We start from the raw sequence: 8,178 nt of genomic DNA, 5'->3' as shown, positions 1-8,178 counted from the left end.
AGCTTCACAGCATGCTGGGGTTGACCAGGATTAGTGGCAGCACAGGTTTCTCCTTCCAGACCCTGCTCCTGGACCTCCCCCTCAGGTGTCTCCTACTGGCTGGAAGCTGGTGCTGGAAGGAAGAACCTGTGTTTCACCACTGCCACTGTTCCCAACACAGCTGCTCCCTGGAGCTGGGGCTGGAGCAGCTCTGAGGCTTCCCCTGTGCCCAGATCAGCTGGGGACAGCAGTGGCACGAGCTCTAACCAACTAGACCAAGGGTGCTCAACCTTCAAATACGGTCACACCTCCTCCCCCAGCATGACCGGATTGGGGCCAGGTTACACTCCTTCCTCCTCCCCACCAAACCCTCCTGTTTGGGCCAGGCCACACCTCCTTCACCTGAACGGCTGATTTGGGGCTGGCCATATCCCTTGCCCCCTCACCCAACTGGGTCAAACCCTCTTCCCTCACACAGCTGGATTGTGGCCCGGTTGCCCCTGTCCCTCTCCCCACGGGTGGATGGGGCCCCACCAGCCCTCCTGCAGATGCTGGATTGGGACCACTAACCAGATCCAGCCTGTAAATGGGTCGGGCAACAGCCCATCCCACCCACCAGGTAAAAAAGGATGAGCACCACTGCACTAGACCCTGTCTGGCCAGAGTTAGGATACAGAACCAAGGTGTCTGGGCTCCCAACCAGCCCCTTATCTCCCACTCAGACCCCACTACCCACTTAGAGGCAGGAGCAATCCTATTTGCAGAGGACTACAGGAGGAAGATGGGTTTGAGGGGAGAAGTGGGGGTGTCCAAATTTCTCTGTCACCCCTCTTCCTGATCAACATGGAAGCTGGCTTGCGACCCTCCCAGTTTGCAACAAAAAGATGGAGGCACTGAAATACACCAAGGGCACTTTTGGCACCCTCACCAAGGTGACATGCTACAGCACTCAAATCCCCACACCCCAGTGAAGAGCTGTGAATCAAGGCTCAGACCCCCCTGCCTGGGGCCCTCAGAGGCACCTTCCTCTGCCTGCATCCTACTATTGCTTCTCTCTTGCACTGAATATATCTAGGGGATGATTCTCATTTTGCTTGTGTAACCCTTCTGTCAGGCACTGGTTGCCAGCACATGGGCCAGGTTCACATTTTGGGGTACCTCATAGATTATACCTGTAGCTCGAGCCCCCACCCAGAAGTCTGGAACACTGAATTAATTACTAGGGTGTCCCACATAAACACCTCCCCCCTCCAACCTCACAAGCAGTGTAACCAAAAAAAAGATCCAATACAGAAAACAGGGAAAAAAACCCATCAAATTCAATGTGAAACACTACTAACTACGTGACATAATCTATCGGTTGCGCTGCACCAAGGGAAGCTGCTTGAGAGCGTGGGTCGTTTGGTGATGCAAGGGGTTCCTCGGTGCTCTTGGAGAGATAGTGGCATAGCAATCTTTGCTCCCACAGAGAGGTTGTATATGTGTGTGGGGAGTGACTGCAGCTCCAGACAGCATGCATGCACCTTGCACTTCTGGGATGGATGATATGGCCTGCTGAAATGAAAACTGCAGGAAAACTCCAAAGGAACCAGGTTGATCCATGGTTACAGCCGGCCCAAAATTGGCAGAATTAGAAACACCCAGGTTCCAACCCTGTTTAAGCTGCCAGGCCTAAATCCTGGCCAGCAAACCCAAGGAACCACTACTCTTTTCCCCCAGCATTAATCCCTTAAAACCTCAAAAAAGAAAAAGGGGGAGAAAAACAGGAGAGAGGTGTTCACAAACACTAGGACAATTCTCTCTCTCTCTCTCCCCTCTACTTGAGCTTCCCTTTTCACTATCTGCAACTCCTTCTCCCTTAGAGGAGACTTCACTCTTCAGCAGCTTGTCCTCCCAGAAACCAGCCTAGCTCACCTTATATCCCTTCGCATGACAGGGAGCACCACACTGCAGTCTTTCTCCCAGCCAGTCTGCCTAAAGAATCCCCTGCATCTTCTGCCCAATACGGCTAGAGGGTTTTGCATATTTAGTCCAGATACAGGCCCCAACTTGCTATGTGCTCACATGGCCAGAACAACGGGCCATATTGCCCACATAAAAACACAATATACAACAACCAAAAGTGTGTGGGGGTGTTACACTTGTCTGAATAAAGAGCATGTGAAAGATAAGAGCTGGCTTTGTTTGCATTTAATGAGAGGGACTGTTAGGGTAGCTTGCCATACTTTATGCCTTAAAGTTGCACCTGTTTATAGAGTGGTGAATTACAATATTGTTTAAAGTGTTCTTTTATATTCAGCCTTATTTAATCATTGCTTAAGTTCTGTATAGCCTTATTGTTGTCTAAATATGTCATTTTGCTAGTGTGTGCAATATCAGTTGGCCTTGCCTCTTGCAAGTAGTTTATGGCCTTGAGTTTGGTCGCATGATGTTTCTTTCCTTTTCTATCACCGTGAGAAGTTTTTCTAATACACCATAGTAATAGTTTTGGTACCAGCTCAAAATAACTGAACTTGGCACTAACCGGCTAAATCAGAGAGATGAAATGATTGGATATGTATAAAAGGTGATAAGGGAGACCAGTGGACAATCGCCAAAGTAAGACACTAGAAAAAGACCAGATTAAGAGATGTGCTTGTGATGGGTCTGTCGAACAAAGGAATATGCTGACAGGATAAAATATGGACAATATGCTGACAGCAGAGAGACCAATCCGAAAGCAGAGTCATCAAAGGAGTGAAGTTAAAGAAAAGCATAAAAGGGGGCAGCAAGGAAATTAAGTGTCATTGTTGTCGTCATCATCATCATAAATCCAGCCTTCAACATCTGTCTGGACCATCCTAGCCAAAAACTTCCAGGAACTGAGTGGCTGTCTTTTCCCTTGAGCAAAGTAACATCTGAGATTGAGTGAGATTATTGTACTGAATGTTTTTTCTCTCTCTGAATATAGAAACTGCTAAAATAATACTTGTTGTATTAATAAAGTTAGACTTGGATTTTAGGACACTGAGTTGTCTGTTTGTATTTCACATTCCATTTAAGGGTTAATTGTGCTTTAATGATCCCTGAGCAAGCACTACTTGGTGGACAATGATGCTAACAGGACAGAACCCAGGACGCCTGCCTTATGATACAGCCTACATACCAACCTTGTGCATGCTAAGGTGCCTGAACTGAAGCCTTTGCAAGGGGTCTGTGATGGACCTAGGGCTGTAAGTCAGAAACTGAGCCCAAAAAAGAACAGTAATGAAACAAGTAAGTGCACCAGGGAAGAGGTCATTTCCCACTGTTCTCAGCTGTGCATTTGCTAAGAAAAAACAGGAAACAAGAAATCAATGAGTGGGTCCCGGGGGCTGCGGAGAGGTGGACACACTCCTTTTTTGCTGACACCACTACTATATCCAGCTGACCCAGGGTACATTGGGACTGCCGGAGCCTCCCTTGCTTCACTCTACCCAGGGGCTGCAGATGCATGGAGTGCCTGGGTTGGCAGGGGACAGCAACGGCAGTAGGTAGGTTTCCTCTTCCCGCACCTGTTCCCATGCTGCCCCCCTACCAGGTGTCCCTGCTGGCCAAATGCAAGTGCTGAAAGGAGGAACCTGTCTCACACTACTGCTGCCACTCACTGTCCCTGGCTGCCACAGGCACGGGGGGAGCCCCAGAGCTGCTCCTGCGCTGCTGCAGCCACAGACTGCAGGGAGTGACTGTGCAGGGAGCCAGGTTCAACTGGGGACAACAGTGGCTGCACACAGGTTCCTCCCTCTTTCCAGCACCTGCTCCTAGACAGCAAGGGAGTTAGAGGGCCCAGGCAGGGAGCAGGCACTGGATGGAGGAACCTTCACACTGCTGCTGTCTCTGTTCCTGTCCCAGGCCAAGCTAACACCCTGCACAGCTGCTCCCCACAGCCCCCTGCCAGACCAAGACAGGAACAGGTCTGGATCTCCTCCAACCCCTGGGTCAGCCAAGGGTAGGGACAGCTGGAGCCCCTTCCTTCACATGCTCCCTGCCTGACCCCCCCCCAGTGTCCCTGTGTGTTGGGGAGGTCCTCAGCCACACCTCGCCCCCACCTTCCCATGGCCTGAGGAGTAGTGTGCCACCTCCCTGCTTAGTAAATCCTGGATCTGCCCATGAAGAAATTATCATAGACATGTCCAGCCTTGTTTCTAATCACGAGAGAGGCAGGCTGGGAGGGAACTCAGGTATCCTGCTCCCTCTCCCCTGCCACTTGCGTGGTTCAATGTCTGAGTATAAAAAGATTTGGTCTATGTAATCTTTGTAATAGCTGACCATTTGAGCAAGAAGAGACTGCTTTGCATGAGAGAGGGAGTTTGAATTTGTGGGCCAGTGGCCAGGTTTTCGAAGCAATGCCAACGTCTTATCTCCCCTGTTCCTAGACTGAAGGTTGCTGTGTAACTCTAGTTTATGTTAATATAACTTTGTCTTTTACTGTTCTATCCTGTTTTATAACTTATATTCTATCTAACAATATACTTACATTTGGTTTAAGATATTCCTGTGCATATCTTTATTTTTTACTAACTCTCACATGCATAAAGCCTGGTGGATATCCAACCTAAGCTTTAACTCTTAGGTTACCTGGCTAAATCTTATGGCTCTCACCCTGGCCAAGCTCTTGGATGCCCTCTGCTTGATGCTCACCAACAAAGCACCGGGCACCAACGGGCTGACTGCAGAGTTCTACTGCACCTTCTGGGATGTCCTTGGCCCAGAACTTGCATGAGAGAGGAAGAGACAACAAACAGGGGTTTTCCCCTCTGTCTTCTTCCCTGGCAGGCAGAGAGGCACAGGCATGACGGGCTCTGATGTGGCAGTTTTGCAGCTGCCTGAGCCTGCGAGTCAGGAAAAGAAGAGGGTGGAGCCTGGGAGGAGGCAGGGCTGGGAAATGAGTGACAGGGAATGCAGGGGAGTAGACCAGGAGAAGGCATTTGACAGGGTGGATCACAGATACCTCACAGGCATGCTGAATCATAGAATCATAGAAAATTAGGGTTGGAAGGGACCTCAAGAGGTCATCTAGTCCAACCCTCTGCTCAAAGCAGGACCATCCTCAGCTAGATCACCCCAGCTAAGGCTTTGTCTAGCCAGGCCTTAAAAGCTTCCAAGGATGGAGAGCCCACAACCTCTTTGGATAACCTGTTCCACTGTTTTACTACCCTCCTACTGAGAAAGTTTTTCCTAATATCTAACCTAAATTTGCTGCAACTTGAGACCATTGCTTCTTGTTCTCTTATCTGCCACCACTGAGAACAGTCCAGCTCCATCCTTTTTGGAACCACCCTTCAAGTAGCTGAAGGCTGCTATTAAATCCCCCCTCAGTCTTCTCTTCCCAGGCTAAATAAAGCTCCAAGCTGGGGGAGTAGTAGATATGCTGGAGGGCAGGGCTAGGATTCAGAGAGACCTGGACAGATTAGAGAACTGAACTAGAAGACATTTCTTGAAGTTCAATAAAGTGCAAAGTCCTGCACTTAGGATGAACAATCCCATGCACCAGTACAGGCTGGGGGCTGACTGGCTAGGCAGCAGCTCTGTAGAAAAGGACCTGGGGGTTACAGTGGACAGTAAGTTGAATATGAGTCAGCAGTGCTAAGAAGGCTAACAGTACTATGTCCAGGTTTGGGTCGCCCACTACAGAAAGGATGTGGATAAATCGTAGAGTCCAGCAGAGGAAAACAGTTAAGGGGCTGGGGCACATGGCTTTGGAGGAGAGACTGAGGGAACTGAGCTTTAGGGCATCTGGCTTTGACCCTCACTTCATGCAGTTTCTCTTTCTTGACCATGCTGTACACCTCCACAGAGTACATGGTCAAGCTCAACTGGGTACTGATGATGCCCAACCTGTTCAGGTAAGGAGTGGGTCAAGGTTGCCTGCTGTCAGGTCAGCTCTGTGCCATCACCCTTGAGCCCTTCCTGTGCCTCCTGTGCAAGTGGATGGTAGGATTAGTGCTCCAAGAGGCAGCCATGAGGTTGGTCCTGTCATCATATGCTAATGACATGCTCCTCACTTTCCAGGACCTGGGCACCTTGGAACAGGTAGAGGCCTGCCAGTCCATCTACTCAGCAGCATCTACTCTTCTTGGCCCTGGCTAAACCTACAATCTGCCCAGGTCACCTGGGTCAAGAGCTGTAGCCTGAACATGGGTGATGGAACAGCAGGTGAACTTGCTCCCACCCATGCTCCAGGACATTCACTGGGACACAGGTGCACTGCTCTACCTGGGGGTCCACCTGTCCCCAAGATATGCCTCCCTGCCAGAGAACTAGCACCGGATAAAGGCTAGGGTATCTGAGCAGCTGCAGGCGTAAGCAGGCCTGCAGCAGTTCCTCTTCCATGTCCTCTTCCTGTCCATTCCTCTTCCCTAGACAGGGTGGTCCTGTCCATGCTCTGGCACTACTTCAACACCCTGCCCATGCCCCCAGAGCTCCTGGCCAGACTCCAGAGATGGTCACTGGGGCTCTTCTAGCCAAGGCAGCACTGGGTCTGCAGAGGTCCTGAGGCTTCTTTTGTGGGAGGGTGGACAGGGCCTGGTCTGCTTCCACAGCCAGGTCCACACCTTCTACCTGCAGGCCCTACAGAGGTTTATGGATGGTGACAGTAGTGATGTGGCATGGAGTTATATAGGACATGCCTTCCTCTACCACCTCCAAAGATTCCACTATGATCAACAGCTCTTATACCTGTGAGGTTTCCCCAGGCAGGACCTGGAGGAGCTGCCAGATTTCTATCAGGAGATCCCAAGAGCCTGGAAGCTGGTTTCTGCCTCCAGGTCCCCAGACAGTTTCCTAGGGTGTTGACCCCCTTGCTGAGCCCTGCTGAAAAACCTGCAGGTGGTGGTGCTGGCAACAGAGGTGCCCTGGGTGCATGGAAGGATGGTCCTGGCCAACATCGCCTGTTGGCTACAAAGGACCAACTCTCAGGATCATCACAAATTCTAGTTTATTGGACAGGATGTAAAGTTACCAATAAAATCATAAATTCAGACGTTGAGTTATGAGTGGTACTGGTCACCTTAGCATGCACACACACACATGCACTCACTTATTCAAACCCATGTCAGTTAAACCCATGTAGTATAGTGTAGTAGCTGCTGTAGTGATTATGAGATATCTACCTATCTGAGGCCCTGGCATTTGCTGTCGATGGTCAGCTTCCTTCAAGGCGATGTCTTCTCCAGAAGGGGGTCACCTGCTTGTCCTTCTGTCTCGGCAGGTCAGGTGGTGGATGAGAGGGCGCCACTGAGGGTCACACTTCACTGCCTTTTATCCCTTTCTGGCAGACTTGTGTGATCCCCCAGCATCATCTTGGCTGCCCAATCTGGAGGTTGTTGTCCCACGTGGGTTTTGAGTAGTACATGACAGGGGTCTCTGCCTGCTGGTGAAGTTTCAGAAGTCCATCCTTGACTTATTGACTTAATAGCTGTATTGTCTTACAGGAATAGTCAATAGGGTGGGTGCTCAGTTCCAGGAATCAGTTCCTTGGCTTGATTAGCTTAAAATGGCTTTAGAGTAGAGTTTTGTAATGGTAAGTGTCTTTGGCTCAGCTATTGTCATTTAATTATCTACTGATCACCATACACTCACATTCACTCAAGGGACCATCCAATATAGCAGATTTTATCACTTTACAATTACAATTTCAATGCAGTTTTTAACAATGGTCCAGGGTGTAACTTCATTCTACAAGGAGTACATTCCTTAAGGGTTTAAAAGTATAAAATATAAAATACAAAATGCCATGGTAAAAATGAGACAGTTGAAATATAAAAATGCACTGTGAGAAATATATAAAAATGCAATGTGAGGTAGTGAGGATTAAAGGTTACTGTGGACAGTGAGTGAGTTATTAGCACCAAGATATATTTACAGTCTTTGAAGTGGATATTTTAGTTCTTTTGTTTTCTTTAGTGACACTGAGCTTAATTAATATGTAGATACAGTTTTTAGGTTTCTCCTACAGAAAACCACTTCAGCTTTTTGGCTTGCTCTGAGCTTTGTCATACCCATGCAATGAGTGTACTAGGTCTCTGCCAATACTTAGAAGGAAAAAGAAATGTACAAAATGGAGGGGGGGGCTGCAGGCAAGAAGGGGCTTCTATTCATAGATTCATAGATGTTAGGGTCGGAAGGGACCTCAATAGATCATCGAGTCAAGACCCCCTGCATAGGCAGGGAAGAGGGCTG

This window comes from Alligator sinensis, unplaced genomic scaffold (assembly GCF_000455745.1).
Source record: "Alligator sinensis unplaced genomic scaffold, ASM45574v1 scaffold639_1, whole genome shotgun sequence".
Taxonomy (NCBI): domain Eukaryota; kingdom Metazoa; phylum Chordata; order Crocodylia; family Alligatoridae; genus Alligator; species Alligator sinensis.
The sequence above is the reverse complement of the archived record's forward strand: the minus strand, read 5'-3'. Positions refer to the sequence as shown.